This window comes from Rhinolophus hipposideros (assembly GCF_964194185.1).
Source record: "Rhinolophus hipposideros genome assembly, chromosome: 6".
NCBI lineage: Eukaryota > Metazoa > Chordata > Mammalia > Chiroptera > Rhinolophidae > Rhinolophus > Rhinolophus hipposideros.
The window spans coordinates 19,410,661-19,433,243 of record NC_138052.1 but is presented as its reverse complement, the minus strand read 5'-3'; the positions used below and the strand labels follow the sequence as shown (position 1 = coordinate 19,433,243).

General features: G+C 34.3%; 1 protein-coding gene across 2 annotated transcripts in view; it reads right to left on the bottom strand.

Moving 5' to 3' along the window:
* Positions 1 to 22,583, bottom strand: part of THSD7B (thrombospondin type 1 domain containing 7B) — an 815,330-nt gene that overhangs the window by 205,621 nt on the left and 587,126 nt on the right. The gene's annotated exons all lie outside the window — the stretch shown is intronic.

The following is a 22,583-nucleotide window of genomic DNA, read 5'->3' as shown; positions in this document are numbered from 1 at the left end:
GGCAGTTCTGTGGTGGAAAGAGCAGGGAAAATGCAGTTAGTTGTGCTTTCTGATAAGAAGAAATGAAGCCGTTCATGGCTAATGATGGTACCATCTCCTCTCACTGGGCCTTGTGTCCTACTATTCCTATCATTCCCACCTGGGAACAGGAAGCATAATAGAGTCAATCTTTCTTAGTGTCTGTGATCTGCAAGGCTTTCCTCTAAGAAAGACCTTGATTCCCACTTCTAGGTAGTGTGACTTGGAGGTGGGAGGATGGCAGAGAGTGCACCATGAATTAGGAAGAGCAGGATATTACTGAAAGAAGAATGTAGAGGAATAGTGAAAGGTTGCATAATGAGATATTGGATTGGAATCAAGAGACGTGTTGAAATACAGATGTAGATGCTCTAGATTTACTTGGTCTTACTTTTGTCCTCAGTCCAGTTCTTGCTACAATCTTTCTCTAATAATTATTTAACTAGCTAATAATTATTTAACTATTGGTCTTATTTTACTATAATATCAGACCAGGTCTTTATAATATAATAATATAATATAATATAATATAATATAATATAATATAATATAATATAATATAATATAATAAATACAATACAATATAATACCGGATCTTATATTAATTTTTGCTCTAAAAGATGCATTTGAGCTGAATGTCCAGCTAGGTCTTATTTTTGGGGAAATACTGTATATATAATAACTTATGATACTTCTTTTAAAACCTTTGCTGATTCTCCATTACCTTGAAAATAAAATGCCAACTTTATTTATTTGCAAAAACGATATGATTTTTTTTACAAGGGGGCGGGCTCTAAACAACGATTTTGAACTTGGCTGTTAAAATATATTCCCATCGTCCCAAATATACTACAGACCAATTTGACCAGAATCCCTGAAGATGGGATCTAGGCATCAGTAGTTTTCAAAGATCTCCACAGGATTCTAATGTTCAGTCCAGGCTGAGAACCACATCCCTAACTTATTTTCCTCTTGCTCTTCCCTCTTCTTTATCCCAAAATCTGTCCACGGACACTACTCCATCTTCTCCAATAACATTTATGCCTTTCCTAATGCAAAAAGTCTACTCTTTCTCTAAGCAGTTTGGCGTTCCTGGTTCACTCCTTCAATTACTCCCTTGCCAATGTAATTGACCCCTTGGCGCCATTGTTCTGCCATGCCAGTCTGGTAAAATTTCAGAGCTAGCCCAGTCCATTGTTTTCCGTGCTGAACACTAGACTACCAAGCAGCGATGAAAACAATGGTAACACCACACTGGTGACCACATTGTGTAGTCTCTATCTTCAACCAAGTTCTTGTACTGCCTAGTGGTATTTCTGCATGTTATTCTCACTCCCATTCCACATTACAACTTTTTCAAACCTTCTCCACCTGTCTTCAAACTTTTAAGACCTAATTTCCTCTTTCCCGGGGGTCGGGGGATGAATAATAAGAACTCCTTCAATTTCCTATAATTAGATGGGAATATGTTCCCATATTTTTTCTTCTTTCATCATATTACAATGAGAAAGTCATCCTTTTTTCTATATAAGGCATATTTTTACCCCTTGAAAGCGCTCCAAACTTTTTCAGGACCTTATTTCCCTGATTGCATTCTCTCTCTCTCTCTCTCTCTCTCTCTCTCTCTCTCTCTCTCTCTCTCTCTCTCTCTGTTGTATACACACCTATATTTATTATATATTAAATATAATTTTATAGTTATATTTCTCTTAGATCAATATTGGAATTAGAATTATTTTACATTCTCCAACTAATACTCATTGACAAGAGAGAGTACACCAGATATCTAAGAATCACTAGGAAAGATCTTTCTGAGATTTAAAATTTTTTAAAAAAAAGGGGGGGGGAAGGCTCCATTTGAGGTTGTTAAAAGACTAATTCTCTTAACCAAGGAAATAAAAGACTCAGAAAATGATAAGATATTAAAGAGAGAAATTAAAGAAGATACACATACGTGGAAACATACCATGCACATGGGTAGAAATAATTAATATAGTTAAAATGTCCATACTACTTAAGGCTATGTATAGATTCAATGCAATCTCTATCAAATTACCAATTACATTTTTCACAGAACTATAACAAATAATCCTAAAATTTATATGGAACCATAAAAAGCCCTGAATAGCCACAGCAATCTTGAGAAATGAGAACAAAGTGGGAGGTATCATACTATCTGACATTAAATCATACTACAAGTCTACAGTAATCAAAAGAACATGGTATTGGCATTAAAACAGGCACACAGATCAATGGAAGAGAAAGCCCAGAAATAAATCCATGCCTATATGGTCATTTAATTTATGACAATGGAAGCAAGAATTTACATTGGGGTAAAGACAGTCTGGGAAAACTGGATAGATACATGGAACACAATGAAACTGGACCACCTTGTTATGTCATATGCAAGAATAAATTAAAAATTGATTAAAGATTTAAATGTAAGGCCTGAAACAATAAGACTCCTAGAAGAAAATATAGGAAGTAAATTCACAGACATTATTACCCTTACTAACATTTTTACTGATATATCCCCTCGGGCACGGGAAGAAAAATAAAAAAATAAACATGTGAGATTACGTCAAACTAAAAAGTTTTTTTTCACTGTAAAATAAACCATAATAAAACAAAAAGGCATCCTATTGAATGAATACTTCTCCCTATTGGGAGAAGATATTTGCCAATGATACATGTGTTAAGGGGTTAATATCCAAAATTTATAAAAAGCTTATACAACTCAACACCAAAAAACAAAACAAAACAAAACAAAACAAAAAAAAAAAACTAAACAAAACAAAAACACCAAACAACCCCATTTAAAAAAATGGGCAGAGGACCTGAATAGACATTTCTGCAAAGAAGACATACAAATAGTCTACAGACATGTGAAAAAATGCTCAACATCACTAATAATTAGAGAAATGCAAATAAAAACCACAATGAGATACCACTTCACTCTGGTCAGAATGGCCATCACCAATAAATCAACAAACAAATGCTGGCGAGGATGTGGAGAAAAGGGAACGCTTGTGCACTGTTGGTAGGATTGCATTTTAGTACACCCACTATGGAAAAATGTACGGAGGTACCTCAAAAAATTGGAAATGGAACTACCTTATGAACCAGCAATTCTACTCCTGGGTATTTATCCAAAGAAATCCAAAACACTAATTCAAAAAAATACATTCACCCCTATGTTTACTACAGTACTATTTACAATAGCCAACTTATGGAAACAACCAAAATGCCCATTGATAGACGATTAGATAAAGAAACTGTGGTATATTTATACAATGGAGTATTACTCGGCCATAAAAAAAAGAATGAAATCTTACCATTTGCAACAACATGGATGGGCCTAGAGAATATTACGCTCCTGAATAAGTCAGACTGGGAAAGACAAATACCATATTATTTCACTCATATGTGGAATCTAAAAACAGAATAAATAAACAAACAAAACAGAAATAGACTCAGAGACATAGGGAAAAAAAACTTACAGCTTCTAGATGGGAGGGGAGTAGGGACAGGGGAGAAGGTAGGAGGATTGGAAAGTGCAGATTGGTGTTCAGAGTATAGTCATGGGGATATGAAGTGCAATATGGGGAATATAGTTAATAATGTTGTAAAGATTATGTGGGGTGCCAAATGTGCACTGAACTTGTTGTGGAGACCACTTCATGAACTGTGTAGATGTCTGACCACTGTGCTGTACACCTGAAGCTGAAATTGAATGATATTGAATGTCAACTACGCATATAATTAAATAGACATATGGTCACGAGATGTGGAGTACAGCATAGGGAATATAGTCAAGGGTATAGTAATAGCTATATATGATGTCAGAGAGGTAACAGATTGGGGGCGGGGCTTATCACTTTGTGAGGGGTGTAAATGTCTTAACTATTACATTTCTTTGTACACCTGAAAATAATAATAATAATAATAATAATAATAATAATAATAGACTAATTCTCTATTGTTTAATATACTTGGAATTCTACAGTTCTTTCTAAGAGGCTTTGATCACCATATTGATATTAAGTACATAATTAAGCTAAGTATAAACAGAGGTCACAGACAATTTTATAGAGAAACTGAGTCACAAAATGTTTCCATTTGCTACTGAATGGGAAGAGCAGGATTAGTAATTAAGTAGAATGGACTCTCATGGAATGTATACTTCAAATATGAAATTCAGGGTGACTTCATATAAGTAACTTTTAAATATTTGAATGACTATGTAGATCCTATGTTAAAGCAGATTTTGTATTAGATGATGCCCTATTAATTCAATGAGAATTTAAATTATTTTCATCTATACTTAAATACTGAATTATTTTAATTAGACAGCTTCTAGTACACTGCTTTTTTTTGCTTTTCCTCTCCCCCTTGGTAAGACATAACCCCAGAGAATCTCTATTAAAGTCAAGGTCATAAACTCAATGAGTATAAAATAGTTTTGAAATTCAATAGAACTAAGCAACAGTGACATCTATTTTTCAGGAAAGTTACATTCATGCCAGAGTATACCTCAAAGAAAAGCACATAGTGAGAATCATTAATAATTGCACATTCTTATGCCTATCTCATAATTGAAAAGAATTAGTTTTACACACATGCTTAATACTTGCAATTTTGGGCAACTGAATATGATCAAATGTGACTACCCACAAGGTTAACATACCATATGAGAATTCCAATTTCTGACTATGGAAACTTCACTAATGTTTTAAAAGCGCATCTACATAAAATATATCACAGAATAGCTTTTCTGGCAACATTCATAAATCTAAATCCAATTGCTATGAAGGAAGCAGGTTTTGTACCAAAAATATTTTATACTACAATTTATATGCGGAATACATTCCTTGGACCATCATATTACTTAGCCTGGGGATGTTTTCATGTTCTATTTTAGTTATCTGTATGCATATAAAGTTAGGTGTTAAATAGTCATTCCAGAATTAGCAATAGAGCATACACCAAAAATCGTGATTTTGTAAACCATATACGTTACATACAGTAGGTTCTCAAACGTATTTGTTATTATGAATAAAGATGAACTGAATAGGATCCATTAATAGTATCCCTATGTTATAGTAGAGGAATTTATATGATGACTTATATCCTTTTGGGCTGAAGCCCAGGGATATGAAATGACTTTTCAATCTATATTTCTAACCCTCAAATATTGCTTTAGGTTGGTGTAATGGACGTAGATAAAAACACAGCTCTATGCATAAGGCACTCTTATTGATAAAACCACTTCCCTGGATATTACCTGCTGTGTATTTTTTTCCTTCCATCATTCAAGTACTAACAGATATTTACCCCTATAAAATCTCTTTTTGGAGGATACAAAGGAAGAAAACGTTGATGATATTAAGCCTGAGGAAATAACCTAGATTAATTTACTTTTATTTTCCTACTGTGTAAAGTAATGGCAAACATCCTACTAGATAGTGCATGTTCTATTTACTGACACTTTGCTAAAATAATGAAAACACAGTACCAAAATCAGACAGGGAAACAATAAAGAAAATGCTAATCATATCTTTCCTACTTCAAAGTGAAGATCTAGGAGAATCTTGGGAGTTAAAATGATATCATGTTTTAATTTCTCAGGGTTTAAAGATTTACTGTTTTAATTTATACATTTTAGTACTACTATTTATCTAGTAATGCATGATATTAAAAAGTATCTTATGACATAAATTGGAGTAGTATAAAGTCTAAATTTGTTTAGGAGAGATGGAAAAAAAAATGGGGGCAGATTTTTTGACATTGTTGCAAGAAAGACAATTTGAGAAATTGGATCCATACTGCGCCATTGTTCTCAAGAGAAGACTGACAGTATTAGACATTTATTCAAAAACCTCAATCCACTAGTGAGTGGAAATGTAGATTAAACTCAATAAGGTTACCAGCTTGCTTTGGTGTATTTATATTTTGGCCTGGGAATACTGCTCATGAATAGCATTCACATTCTTTCAAAGATGTTTCCAACTTTGTTTAGGTCTCTGTGGGACCTGAGAGAGGGGAGTTGGAAAGCACCTAAATTATCATGATCCCTTCCTTTTAAAATTTTGAGTTATTAAAAGAAAGTTTTTGAAAATACTCTTTACTAGTAGAAAAATATCTTTATTGGATATATATAAAAACCCATCAGTATAGACTCTCCAATGTTAAACACTATAAAATGATAGTAATATTATAGTATTGCAAATAATAAAGTATATAATTTGAACCTACAACCTAATCACATACCTAAAATGTAGCTGATTTAGAAGGTACACAAAATTTAAATAATCACATTGACAAAAAAAATTGTCCTGGATTCCTTAAAACTCAAATATTCAACAGCATAATAATTTATTAAATTTTATTACATTTCCCAGGGGGAAAATCATCTAAGTGTAAATCAGTTCTCTTAATCAAAAATGTAAAGTTACAGATGCACTTTATTTATTTTAGATTTAAATTCAAAGTCATCTAGGCCAAAAGTTTAATTTTATAGACTGGTCAGAAATAGAAAAGGAACTTGAATCCTGACTTTACAAGAGATACCCAGCTCACTATCAAGTAGAAAAAAAAAATAATTTTTATGGCCCCAGTATGTTCTCTTTAGTGCTGGAGTGACAAAGTAGAAAATCAACCATACACTTAAAGATATTCATATTTTGGAAGAGATCAGTCTTATAAATAAGAAAAAAAAGTGGTACAAATCACACGTAACTTACATGATACAGATAATATATACAAATTATATGATAATTTAAGGTAATATAAATGGATTCTGGCTTCAATTTTCTAAGTAATTCATGTGAAAATGTTTATTGGCATAAGCTGTGGTAGACACAGGTTTTTGACTAATTCCTTGACCTGGTTCACTTGCTGTAACTAAATGTATCAGTGTAAATTTAATCAGTCAACCAAATCATATAAAGAACTGATCTTTTAAATTGAATTGTCCAGGTAATTTAATCAAGATGGTATCTCCAGTTTTCATGCAGATGGAATTTCAGCATTAACTACCTTGTGTCAGGTTTCTCTAGGCACACAAAAGAGATGTTTTTCTCTTAGAAGATATTGAGAATATTAGGGACAAATGGAACACTAGACACAAAAAAATATGAACTGCTCAATTAGGATTGTATGTACTAAAACGGGTTCTATCATTACTGCAAATGAGTGCTATTAAAATTAAAGTGACTGAAGGTTTTAACCACATAACATATTTGGCATTTGAAATACTACAAAGATACACAGATTGTTGACAAGCCAATATTACTGAGTAATTCTTAGAACTGTGGCTATCAGAGCCTATATGAAGTCCTCTCATGACATCTCCTTGCCCTGAGAAAACATCAAATTATACCATACATTCTCTACATTTCCTTTAAAAGTTCTGAAGGCTTATCTCAGTGTATGTCTTGTATTTCTCAGGGCTACTCCCCAAATAGTTTAGAATTTGCTTCAGGACACATAATAAGTAAGATTTCCCTTCTCTGCCTCTTGAAGTTAGGTGCCATGTTATAATTTGCTTTAGCCAATGAAATGTGATCAGAAGTGAGTGTGTCACTTCCAGGTGAAAACTTTAGGAGCCCTAGTGTAATCTGCCACACTCTTTCTTTCCCTGTGCCACAGGACTAAAAATATTCCAGATACCGAATGCTCTGTCAGCCAGGGTCTTGAAGTTAAATAGAGCGTCCAACCAAACCAAATTTGATAAAGAGTAGCCCTGGATAGTGAATGATCTTAATGGCTTGCATTCAACCACTGAAATTTTGAAGTTGTCTGTTATATTTGGTACTATAAAGCAACCTATCTCATCCTGATGGATCAACCTTGGCATAGCAAAGCATATCTTCAGAATATGAAACGCAAAGCCCCATGGAATAGAGTATTTTGTGAATCTATATATAATGCCCTGAGAAAATAAGATTAAGCTGCAGCAGCAGTTAGCACAGAATGAATGGCAGCACCATCAAATGACAATGTGACTTTGCAAAAGTTGAGCCATGGATATGTATTTCAGGATAATTTATAATTTATTATTTATAAAAAGGCTGGCATATGGATTATAAATCAAGGTGTAACCTTATGTGATCTGGAATAAAATATTAAATCTCAATAATTCAGTTTCCTCATGTAAAAATAAAAATGTGGCAATATTTGTCTGTTGTATCTCCCTTTAATATTATAGGGACAAAATTATAATAAGTAGAAGTTTGTGGAAGTTTTAATACACAATATAAATGACATACTAATATTTTACCACTATTAAAAGCTACATAGCAAGATAAAGTGTTTTTTTCCTTATACTGTTTTTGGTGTTAGTGATTGAAAGAAATTATAATTCTGTAAAGATGCTATACCAGAAAAATTACAGGGTAATAATTTCCAGATTTGGGTTCCATTTCTCATTCCAGATCATTTCTATGTAAAGTAAAGGCTAGGATAACTTTGACAAAATGAGAGATTCTGTATTAGATCAGTAAATCAACTGTTGTTTGAATCCGTCTCTGTTGTCTAAATCTGCTGCTACCAGCCAAGGCCAGACACTCATTATGTGTCACCTGGATAATTTTAATGTCCCCTTAACTGGACTCCAGGTATTCAATCTGTTCTCATTCATTCCATGTTGATCAGCAGCCATATTAATGTCCCCAAATCACAACTCTAATATATCATAATCTACCTTTAAATAAAAAGCTCTCATAGACACAGATGACAGTTTAATGGTTACCAGAGGTTAAGAGGGGAGGGAGAATGACAGAAGAGGGAAGAGGGAATCAAATATATGGTGATGGAAGGAGAACTGACTCTAGGTGGTGAATATACAATGTGATATATAGATGATGTATTGCAGAATTGTACACTTGAAACCTATATAATTTTACTAACCAATGAATTTAATAAAAACTAAAAAACTAAAACTTTCTGAAGTATGGCAGAACTTTGAAAAAAGAATGGACATGTAGATGGCAATCTAGGCAGGAGAGATACCACAAATTATATTCAGAAGATGGGAATGAACCCAAAATGTTCACAAGTCAACAGAGAAATCTTTTATAAGAATCTGAGGTTGAAAGAAGTATAATATTGGCTAGGTCAGGTGGTGCCACATGGGATGTCCTGCTGGAGATCTTAGGAAGTTAATTAAGAATTCTGATATTAACTCAGGTGTGCTATTGGAGTGAAGAAAAAGACGGCATGAGAACAAGGCACCTTCTTAAGAGATAGTTACAAAATGACGAGGCCTTAGGCTTAAAGACCACTAAATGTGGTATTTTGGTATGTGGTATGTGGTATGTATGCATAAACATATATGTATCGTGTAAATATGCATACATATATAATGTATACCAGGGGTGCCAAAAAATGTATACAAGTGGACATTTTGGTCAATGTTGTTCAAGCAGTAGTTCACCGTAATCAGAAGTGTCTGGACACTGAAGGTAACCACTCTGAGCACCTTTTGTAATTGCAGAAGTTAAACATGACTTGTATTCATCTTTTCTTATTGGTATATATTGACTAGTGCAATTTTAATACAGTTTTCCTTTTTTAAAACGTATATGCTTTTTGGTTCCCACTGTATACACATAATTTTACATATATACATTTTTATATATTGTATCTACATATACATTATTAAAGAACAACATAATGGTACATGATAAACTACTAGTTATAATTAACTAGCTCTGACATACACAGATCGCTAACACACTGTCTAAATGGAAATGACCATCTTCGAAATGACTAGTGAAGCAGCTCTTTAAATAGCAACTTCATTCCCCAATTGTTGAGACAGGGTTAGTGTAACGAATTCTAAAAATCACCAATGGCCAGTGTATGAGTAGATAGACGCTTCTAAGTGTCCCATGCAAATAGAAACACATGAGCTTAGAAAAGAAGTGTCTGTCCACCTTGTTTCATCTCGGAGGACCTACAGGAAGCTCTGACCTGAATCCAGACATTTATATTGGGCCAGCATATTGGATTTATTTATGGTCTACCTGTTTATTTATTTACTTCTTGACTTACATATTTATTTTGAGGCCAAGAGTTCAATATTGGGGGATTTTATATGAAAATAAAGATTTCTAGCTTTTCTTGAAAGTGTAGAGGCTCTGGGAACACCTGGGTCCTAATTCTAGCACAGCACCAATCGTGTAGCAAGTCCTCTTCAGATGAAATATCCCTTTGCAGTTCTCTACCATCCCTTAGAATGATAGTCTAAAGCTCTAACGTAGGAATTTTATCTCCCAATTAAAGCGATGCAAAAATGTAACTCATAATTCCAACAGAAAAACAGATGGTGTTCTCCTTCTATTGCAGGAAAAGGTGAAGATACAGAGACCTACCAGTCAGCTCACTGTACTCACCACATGAAAGGATCTATGAGGAGCCTTAGCTAGGAACCTCCACTTGGGAGAGGCCCATGCAAGGGTGAGTTCCTAAAGCTTAGGCTTCACTAGGTGGCTTGAGTTCTACTGCCTTCAGTGCCCTGCATATTACTAACAACAACATTTAAACATAATTCCTAACAATGGCAACAAGAGACATCAAAAATACCTAGAACAGCATGGCTATCTAGAATAAGGCATCCTGCATTCAGAGCCAAGCTCCTCCAAACTCTGGAGTACAGAGCAAAGTTCATAAAGGGATACAGTTGCATGGAACACACTTCAGAGACAAAATTCCTTTTTTCGTTTTTTATTTGCTGGAACATTGGATCATCCAGACAACAATTTGTATTCATGAACAATGAAACAAGCTGTTATTATAAATTCTAAATTATGGATTACATGACGAAGAAAATTTACCTCTAAAAGTTTGCTTTTGCTAAAGAACTGCATTTCTCACTAAGCTAATGCAGAAATCAATGGACTAGAATGAATTCACAGCACATTAACTCCTTGCAAGTTACTGTAAAAACCTTTGAAATATCACCAAGGTGTAAAATTAAATATGACTCTCAGCCTGATTTATACTGCATGGTGGTAATGGTGAATTTGTTTCACTTACCAATAAATTTGTCTCCTAATGGACTGTGCGTCAGCTAATCCGGAGACTAACATTTTGGCTCCTCTTGCCTTCTATCGTCAAACAGATATCTTATGACTTTATTTAAGGCTATTTAATGATATCCTTGCTAAAGGAACAAAAGAAGTTGCAGGAGGAGGGTAAGATACTTACTTTCCTCTAAGAAAATTGCTCAATGGCAATGCTCTCATTACATAATAGTGTCAAGGAAGATTGAATATGGATAATTTGAATTCACAAAGAGGCAGAACCTTCTAAACCAGGAAAAACTCTCAAAAGCAACCAGAAATATACTTCTAAAAAGAGAACAAAAAAAAGAGAGTTTATTAGTTTCCTAGGACCTTCATAACAAATCACCACTAACTTGATGATTTCAAAGAACAAACATTTATTCTTTCATAATTCTGGAGGCCAGAAGTCTGAAATTGAGGGTTTGATAGGGTCGTGAGCCCTCCAAAGTCTATAAAAGAGAATCCTTCGTTACTCTACCAGTTTCTGGTGATTCCTGGCATTCCTTGGCTTGTGGCAGCATATTTCGATTTCTGTCTTATCTTCACTTGTGTCTCTGTATCTCAAATCTCCCTCTCCTTTCTCTTATAAAGACACATGTCATTGGATTTAGAACTCCTCCTAAATCCAGGATGATCTCATATTAAATTACTAACTTCATTATATCTACAAAGATCCTATTTGCAAATAAGCTCACAGTCACAGGTACTGGGTGTTAGGACTTAAACATGGCTCTTTTTTTTTGGGGGGGGGTGGGGGACATAATTCAACCCACTAAAGAGAGAAATGAAGACTCTGATGAGGCAATAGAACATATGGATGAGAACCTGGCCTTTGATATCAAGCTGACCTTGGCCAACATTTCACTTTAACAAAAGTTGCCTAAATCCTCTAAGCTTCAATTTTATCATCTAAAACAAAGATTGGCAAAGTGTGACCTGAAGGTCAAATCCAGACTCTGCCTGTTTTTGGAAATACAGTTTGTTAGAACAGAGCCACAACCATTTGTTTAAGCATTATATATGGCAACTTTTGCACTGTAAGAGCAGAAGTGACTAGTTGTGATAGAGACAGTATGACCCACCAAGTTGAAAGCACTTACTATCTAGACCTTTATAGAAAATGTTTGTAAACTCATTTATAAGATGGGGATAACAGCAGTACGTACTGCATAAGGTTTTTATGAGGATCAGATGAGAGTACTTAACACTGCTGATCACAGAGGAAACACTCAGTAAGTAAGCTATTTCTATTAGAGAGGCATGGAGCCATGGTGGATAATAGCACGTACTTAGCAAGGAGAAAGACCTAAGTTCAAAGTCAATCAGGACACTTATTGCTAGTGCTTTTAATTTGTGCATGTCATTGAACATCTTCAGGCCTCTATTTTTGTCTGCAAAACGGAGGTAATTATTATACCCACTTAGATTAGAGGGTTTAGAACAATGTGTTAGCCATTGCTGCTATTATTCTCAGAAAAAATGTGTAACCTCATCTTCAGTGTATGAGATGAGAATGGGAAGTAGGAAGACAGTCTCATATTGAGAAATCCCATAGAGGAGGAGATCCAAAACCATGAGTCTTCTCAAGAATAACACTTTCTCCTCAAAGCCAAAATGTGTGTGGCATGCAGGGATGGGTAGAATGATCCTGTGAGTTTTTGTCTAATTGTATTTGTTGATCAAACACATAGAGCAATTAACATGTTATATGGCAATTAATAGTCCCATGCCAATTAAAGCAAGCATATTTAAAATATTAAACAAATGGAGCTTGAAGGCCACTGGAGATAGGAATGAGGTCAAAAGAGCTTTAAAAAAACACATTACTCATTACATTCCCTTACCCCACATTCCTAAACAATCAGGTTCCTCCTTCTGTGTTCTTGATCTTGCTCCTATTTTAAAGTCCAAGCTCTTTGAAATGACTTAGCGGGACTTTCATATCTCTCCATTGTATTGCACTGCAGAGTAGAAGTGACTAGAAACTGGGTAACTTCACAATGCTCGACATGTGGTAACAATTTCACAAAGTGGAGATATAATTCAGGAAGCACTAAAGAACTTCCTTTGTTTTATTTCACACTCTACACAACCTTTTTAGCTTTATAAGGACCTGTTTACAATTGTCATTGGCTTAGGAACTTGAGGCTATAACTGTGTATATTTGAAATACAGCTTTGGTTCAGGAAAGTGATGAGTTATTCCATCTAGAGTTAAAAGTACTACTCTTCCTTCCCATTTCCCAAAAGATGATTCAGATAAAAAGATGAGATAAAATCTTCAAAACTTATCATTCAAGAGAATTGAGGTAGTAGCAAATAAGCTATTTTAGGATGTGACTTTTTATTTTGCAGCTGTTGGAAATGATCAGGTGAAATCATCCATATCTAGATTATTCAAAATTCAGGGACACAATATGCCGAACACAAAGCCAAATATTTGGCTCTGGTTTTAATTCGACATATGATACTCAAAATCTGAGGGCTTGTCAACAGTACAATTCAATATGTAAAGATATGGAAAATGTAAAAATAGAAAAGTGTTGGAAGACTAAAACATTCTCACCATTTAAAGGCTATCAATTATTAATATATTTATATATTTCTACTGTTTTGGTTAATGTTTTTGTTTTTAATGTTTGCTTGTTTGAATAAATTATATTGTCTCACTAGCTACCTAGGGATCGTATTGCATCACAAGATGCCATTATGGGACTATTTACAACAACCTTAGTTGCTTGGCCAAGGCTAGAATGAAGCCTGGATAGTTTATCACTATTGGCAAACAAATATAAAATGCTTAATATGTGTAAAAAATGGAATACTATGCAGTGCCACCAAAAGAATAAACTAATCTGCATATAATATAGAGGCAGTTAATATATTGACTAAGGGGCACACTCTGGAACCAGACTACGTGGACAAGAAAATAAATTGACATCCCTAGTTGGGAAAATTCATGCAAGTTCCTTAGCCTCTCTGTTTCTTATCTATAACATGGGAATAAAAATAGTATCTAACTGACACTGTCACTAGCAGAATAAAATTAGTTACTAGAGGGAGAGAGCACTTGGAGAAAGGAATAACATTGTAAACACTCAATAAATGTTAGCTATCATTAATTATCAGGAAAAACATTAAAAATAGAATTACCTTATGATCTAGCAATTCCACCACAGGGTACATAACAAACGGAACTAAAATTAGTATCTCAAAGACATACCTACACTCCCACTGCAGCATTATTTACAATAACCAAGATATGGAAACAACTTAAATGTCTAACAATTGATGAATAAATAAACTATCACACACATACACACACACACACACACACGCGTGGAATATTACTCAGCCTTAAGGAAGAAGTAAATCTTGTCATTTGCAACAACATGGATGAACTTGAAGGATATTATGCTAAGTGAAATGGGCCAGACACAGAAAGATAAATACTGCATGATTTCACTTATATGTGTGATCTAAAATGTTAATAGTTGAACTCAGCACAGAGCAGAACAATGGTTGGAGGTGGAGGAAATGGGGAGATGTTGGTACAAAGATACAAAGTTCCAGTTGTACATGATGAATAAGTTTTGGAGATCTATTATACTGTATGGTGACTATAGTTAATAATATTGTGTTATATATTTAAAATTGCTAACAAGGTAGATCTTAGCTGTTCTTACCATATACACACACACGCACAACATGATACCCATGTGAGGTGATAGATATGTTAACTAACTTGATTGTGGTGATCATTTTATAATGTATATCAAAACATAAAGTTGTATACCTTAAATATATATAGAACTTCATTTTTCAGTTATATTCCAATAAAAGTTAAAAAACAAAATACATGTATTTATTATAAATTTAAATTAAACCTCAAGCAAAATAATTATATTCATACTTCAGGAATATGAATATATATATATATATCAGGGGTGTCAAAAAATGTGCACATTTTTAAGAGACATTATCTATGTGTTACTTTCCAAACTTGAGTTGAATTACCGTAACAATGTGTAGTATATGACGTTCGCTCAAAAGATGGCGTTAATCAAATGAACGCTAGTGTCGTTCATTGTTTTACAATTTTAATACAGTTTTTTCTTTTCTTAAAATGTGTATACATATTTTTGGCACCCTTTGTGTGTCTCTCTGTGTGTATATATATACTTTAACATAAACAGATGCAGGGAAGATTTGAACATTTGTTATAAATTTAATATGAGCAAAGTTAATAGGATTTGGGATACAGAGTGAAAGGGGAAATTATGAAACTGAATTAAAAATAAAAGAAGGATGTGCATAGACTGAGGATGAGAGCAAGCAGCAACTCAATTAGGAATTTTAAATGTCAGACACAGAGAAAGCTGTAGAGACAGGGGAGAAAGTGGAAGTTTATGCTGTCAAACAAGACTCAGGAAACCAAGACAGAGTGATGAGAACAACAGAATCACACTGTGGGGGGCAGTAAATAGAGGGCAGAATCAAACTCATGGTGCATTTCCTCCAGAGAAAAAGGGGGTTCTCTCTGCTTCCTTAGCTATCCACATACCCAGCAATGGGCCCCCATATCTGAGGTTACTTCAGTTTGTCCTCATTCTTTGAAATTAAAAATAGCCTAATAATACATTAGTTTGATTAGTCACTCCACAGAGAAAATTACCCAAGGACATACATGAAAAAGTACTTTTGCTCAACTTGAGACATAAAACAGAGAGGCAGAAAACTACGACCTTCCAGATAACTGTTATTATTTTTCTCCTGCTTAAAGCCCTGCAGTGGACATTTAGTGGAAGAGCAATGAGAAAAAGAGTATATTTAAGATTCATGGCATGGTGATCCATCTTTCAAACTCTTTATGTCACACCCAGAATTTGAAAATTTTAAATATTTTAATTTTTTCCACTGTGATACCATATCAAAATGGGGTTATGTAATCCTTGACATTGTGTTCTTATTAAACAAGTGTTATAAAATAACATAAGCAAAGCCCCGGCAGAGTGCCTAATACATAGTGTATACTAAAAAAGCTAGTATTTTTTTCCCTCACCTTTCCCAAGCATGGCTCCACTACCCAAGAAAAACCTGACAAAACTTATCAAATGAATTGATTGCTACTGACATTGGTGATGTAAGTGGGGAGGAGTATAACTGAGGAGAAATCTGGAAAGTGGCTTTTGGGACTTGATAGTCTCAGATATGAGGATAAGGGATTTGGGGGGATATAGATAATATTAATTGTTTTCCTAGAAAAAAAGCCTTTGAGAAAGAAGAGGATAGAAAGTAAAGCAGTTGCAGTATAGATAGTAATAAAGAATACAATTAACATTTTCAGTTTATGAAATATAATGGATCTTTAACAAACAATTAAGTTCTAATAGGACAAACAACAACAACCAAAAATGTATTTTGCAGAAGACATAAACTATAGGGCTTTAAAAGCCAAACTTGAAAGAGAGGGAGGACAAATGGACAGGAAAAAATATAAAACTGAGAACAAGAATCAAGAGTAGGGGAGGCCCAAGTCATTATAAGGAGAAAGTCATAAAATAGAAATTGAAGAATATGAATTGTAACCATTGTTATATGTAGACCAACATACAGAATGTGGGCAATAAACACAGGAAAATAAAGACTCAGGTCAAATTAGTGTAGGAAATGCATTTTGTAGTTACATTCCCACACTGCCGGCCTACTGAACAGCATCACTACCTGAAAGGAACTATCAGTGGTGACAGGGCTCATTCTCCTTGGGTACTGTGCAGCCTGGCTTTCAAGTCATTGAGACATTACTTTTACTCGGGAGGACTAGGCCTAGCCAAAGGGGACAGAACTACAGGAGGTTATCATGAAGCTATGGCAAGTCCCAATTCTGACCCCTCAAAGAAATCCATTAGCATACTACTAAAGAGCTTGCAAATATTTTAATAAAGAGGTGGGCAGTGGGTGTCAAAATGGACTTGCTGAGATCAATTCTAGATAAAGTGATATGATTTCTTTTTCATGGATTTACTGGACTAGTAGAGAAGAAAGAAGAGGATGCTATAGGTAGAAATAATCTGAAAAATACTGTCTCTTCATACCCTCATAAAGAATTACAGAGAGCTAGATGAATTTTTGTAGGTACCCAAACAACATTGATTAATGGAACAGTGCTGTCCTGAGAGATGTCTCCCTCTAGCTGAATGCTGAGGAGGTGGATGCTTCATCCTTTTTATTCAATATTTTGATTAACAACATAGATAAAGATACAGATGGCATGCTTATCAAATTTTGGGATGATGTAAAGCTGAGAGTTATAGCTAACATGTTGGATGTCCATCAAGATTTAGAGTGCTGAAAAAGCTAGAATAATGAGCTACAACTCATTTTTATATGAAAGATAATACAGGGAAAAACACAGTTCTGTAATACAATACTAAAAGGCAACTGAACATCTATACTCAGAATGGGAGATACAAAACTTTATAGAGGTTGCTAAAAAACAGACTTCAGGATTTGTTCTGTTTTATTTTTGCTTTTGTTTTTGGTTTTGTTTTGTTTTTACTACAAACTGAAAATGTATAAATAGTCAGTATATAAATTAACTTATGCATTTTTTATTTTAATGTAAATTTTATCTACCAAGAAGTATTTGAAATGGTTTACAAAACAAAGCCAAACCTGATCAGAAATTCTAGTAAAGTGGTCCAAAGAAAGTGGAAGAATATAACATAGGGGATATTGTACTATTATTCATTCAAGAGACATTATTTAAGCATCTACTCTGGCTGGAAGTGTGTTCTTTCCCTGTCATCACCTTCTCATCCTTCGCTTTTTAGATCCCTGTAATGGAGTACCCCGATTCTCCAGTTTAAATGATCACCACCCCCTTGTTATTTCCTGATCCTTTTTGTCATTGTACTTAAGACAATTTATATATTATATATTCTGTGTATATGTTTTCTTAATACCTCTCTCAACTATTACACTGCAATCTACAAGCTCCATGGAGGCAAGGACCATATGTGTTTTGTCTGACTATATAATCAAGCTATGTCATAGTGCTTGGCACATAGGTGTTTAATAAAGTATGTTCTGAATTAATGAATAAATGAGCTAAGAATTGGAGACTAATAATTTGGAAGGGGAGAAAGACATATAGAGATAAAGTTTAATAAATATTGCATATACCTGAAACTAATAATGTATGTTAGTTATATTTTAATTATTTTTTTTAAAAAAGAGATGAAGTCTAATATAAATCATGTTCTCCATGAAAGTATAACTATATTCCTGTGAGAATATATAACCAGTCTGATGGAGGAGTTGGAAAAAATGCTATTTGAAGAAAGTGACTCTCTTTAGGGTTCAAAAGATGAGTAGCACTTCATCTTAAAAGAAAAAAGACACCAGACTGAGAGAACACAGGCAAAGAAATGGAGTCTTGCAAGGACAGAAGGTATATGGGGATAGAGGGAAGAAGTTCAGTGTTGCAGCATATAGTACAATTGAAAGTGACATTAGGACATCATGTTCTCTTTATTCTCATTTATGTGCTTATTGCCAAATGGAAACATATGGGAAAAAAAATAAGGAAGGGACAAGAAATTACCTATGAGTCACAGTGCAAAGTACTCTGGATATTTAGCCTGGAAAATAAAATATTTATACATTTATAAATGTAGGGGCATTACATATATTTTCAGGTTTTTGAAATGCTCACATGTAGACAATATTTTAGATTTATTTTTAATTTTAAAACTACACACACACACACACACACACACACACACACATACACATAAATGGAAGCACTTCAAAATGGAGCCGAAGCTGCCATGCCAGAAGAACTGCCTTGCACACTTTATACCTCAAACTTTCAGGACATTAAAATGGCAAAATAATCCTAGGACTGAGTCTAAAGCAACCTTGTTTCCCAAAGAATTGTTTACAAGGATAACAAGAAGGGCGATATTATGACTACCAGACTGATGGCTTCCAGACTGAAAATTAAAAACTTTGTTTAGAATTAGAGTCACTATGTTAGCTTATCTGCACTAATAGAAATGCTTTCCTTCTGTTGATGTAATTGTTCCCCTTGCTGTTCTCATAAATACCCCTTGCCTTTGTCTCCTACCGTAACTGAAACACTATTTGGGCTTCTGCCTAAATTAGTGCCTCCTGACTAGCGAATCACAAATAAATGCTTGTTGCCTCTCACTTTTGCTTTTCATTTCTAGTTAACAAATTTAATAAAGTTAATTTGGAACCAATGAATGGAGGAAGCTATATTTAAACTTAAAAATAAAGATCTTTCCAATTTTAGAGCTCTCCAGCTGACTTGTAGTGATAAGCTTCTAGTTTGCAAGGAGGTTTCAAAGCACAAGGTGGGTGACTCTTCTACCATCATCTCAAATAAAAATATTTCATAGAGTTCTGAGGTCATCTCTTCCAATTGTCAACATCATTCATACCAACTACCTTGCCATCTACAAGCTATTCCAAAATCTATATCCCAAATCTCTAATGATAGAAATTTCTTTCTCTTGACCTCAAATACTTTCATTTTTTTAGATCTCTAATAATTGTTCTGCTCAGCCCTCAAACTGCCCAAAACTGAAGCCTCCATTTTCCATTCTCAAGCTTGTACCTCACCCTTGTTAGTATCACCATTCATCACTGACCCAGCTTTCAATTATTCCTGATATCACCCAGTTTCTATACCACTAACTAGTGTCATCCCTCCTGACACTCAGATTCCTCTTCCCTTCCCCAATCCCATGCACTCTGCCTATTTTTCCCGCTTACAAGGGCCACTGTACTCTCTCCTGGTCGGTTTCTCTAGCTTTAATTTTTCTTTTATCTAATACCACCTCAACCCTGAAACCATAATTATCTTTCTAAAATAAACATGGCCGCTTATTATAACAACCTTGGTTAACAACCCTACTTTCTAAAGCAGTAATGTCCTGACAGTTTGGGATTTGAAGAATCAGTAGAATAGATAAAGGGAGAGTTAGGGAAAAGGTTCCTGGCTTTCATCTATCCTCAGGCAGCTTCATCTATGGGAGACCCTTGGAAAATACTCCCTTATGATGAGTATGTTCTAGGTAAACATTATTAGGTAAATGTGTCACCAGAGAAGAAAAGTTGAGAAGTAGCACCCTAAAGCTGAACTACAGAGGTGTGGCTCATTGGCCTCTAAACATCTGTAGACATTGTCAGAGAAGAGTGAATTCCAAAATTTAACAATTAAAAGTGTGTATCTCTTTCAGTTTTATATAGCTTATGTCCTGTAAGCATAAGGAAGTTATGTTCAGTTTTATGTTGATACACAGTTAAGTAATCTTATCATAAAAATAATTCTAATTAACACTGGAGTTCTGTTAGATATGAATCCCTTAGGAAATCAAGTTGAAACCTTACTCGAACTTTTAAAAAAGGCCTTGAATAATAAAGTTTTTTTTTTTTTTTTTTAGCACACGAGTTCCTACATGAGCTAACTCCAACTGGCATTTCTAATCTTGCCTATTTTCACCTACCCATAACCTTGTCATACAGTTCTAGTTACCGTTACCAAAGAACAATATACCCTTTTCTTCCTCAACAGCAAGATCAAATACTCCTCCTCTTCTGAGACACTGTTGGTGAAAACACCCCAGATTTAGTTCATCATTGTTTTCCCAGAACATTTTGTTCATATTTTTCTTCTGGCATGTTCCACAATTAGTTAAGTTTACTTATTTACAAATCCATTCATAGAGATTCTTCAAAAAATCCTCCAAATGAGGTAAAATCCTTAGTGCCAATATTTTAGGTATGTCAGTGAGTTTGTATGTACATGTATGTATATACACACGTATGTATGCACATACATATGTGTGTAAACATACAGACTGTTAGGCATATTTCGCCCTGAAGTAATCTTTTGAATTATTATCAATCTTTCACTAATTTTATTCTAAAATTCATAATTTTTGAACTTTGAGATATAATTCACATAAAATTCATGCATTTAAAATACACAACTTCATGTCTTTATAGCATATTCAGAGAGTTGTATAACCATTACCACAATCAATTTTAGAACTTTTTTATCATCCCCAAAAGAAACCACATATCCATTAGGACACAGCATCGTGTCCTCTTGAAATTCAGACACTGGATGGAAGATGGAGCCTTTGGGAGGTAATTAGGTTTAGATGAGGTCAGGAGGGTGGAGCCCTCATGATGAGGTTAGTGCTCTTTTAAGAAGAGACACCAGAGAGCTTGTTCTCTCTGCTGTGTGAGAACACAGCAAGAATATGGCCAGCTACAAGCCAGGAAGTGAGCTCTTACCAGAACCAAATAACAATGGCATCCTGATCTCAAGACTTCCAGCCTCCAGAATGGTGAGAAAATAAATTTCTTTTGTTTAAGCCACCTCCGTCTATAGTATTTTGTATGGCAGTCTGAGCTGACTGGACATACAATCTCTCCCAGTTCCCCTGTCTCCTCTCTCCCTCCCAGGCCTAGGCAAGCACTAATTTAGTTTCTGTTTCTATGCATTTGACTGTTTTGGAGATTTCATGTAAATAGAATCACGTACTACGTGGTCTTTTGTAACTGACTTCTTTCACTTATTATAATTATGTGAAGATTCATCTATGTTGCAATAGATATCAATATTTCATTCTTTTAATTGTTAAATAATTTTCATTATATGATATGCTACGTTTTATTTATCCACTTATCAGTTGATAAAAATGTGGGTGTTTCTATTTTTCAGCTTTCATGAGTAATGCTGCTAAATATTTGTGTGTTTTATGTGAATATGTGTTTTAATTTCTCTTGGATATATATTTCATTTCTTTTGGGTGACACTATAGTAACTATCTTCTTAGGAACTGCCAAACAGATTTTCAAAGGAGTGTACCATTTTATATTCCCACCAGCCAATATGAGGCTTCCAATTTCTTTATATCCTCACCAACCCTTATTTTTCTTATTTCCCTAATGACTAAGGATGTTGAACATCCTTTCATGTGCTTTTTAGCCATTCGTATATGTTCTTTGGAGCAATGTATATTTAAATCCTTTGATTCAACCTAGTTTTCAACTAGGTTGTCTTTTTATTGTTAATACATAATACTTCTTTATATATTCTAGATACAAGTCTCCTATCAGATATACCATTTGCAAATATGTTTCCCACTTGTGGCTTATCTTTATACAATCTTGATGATATCCTTTGCAGCACATAAGTTTTTAATTTTGGTGAAGTCCAGTTTATCTACATTTTCTTTTGTTGCTAGCACTGTTGGTGTTGTAGCTAAAATGACTCTGCCCAGCCCAAATCACAAAGATTTACTGCTGTTTTAAAACTTCTATAGTTTTAGCTATTACATTTAAGTCTATCATCCATTTTCTTTAATTTTTGTGTGAAGTGCAAGGGGTCAAGTTTCATTCATTTGCCTGTAGAGCTTCAGTTCCAATATCATTTGTTGAAGAGACAATCCTTTCT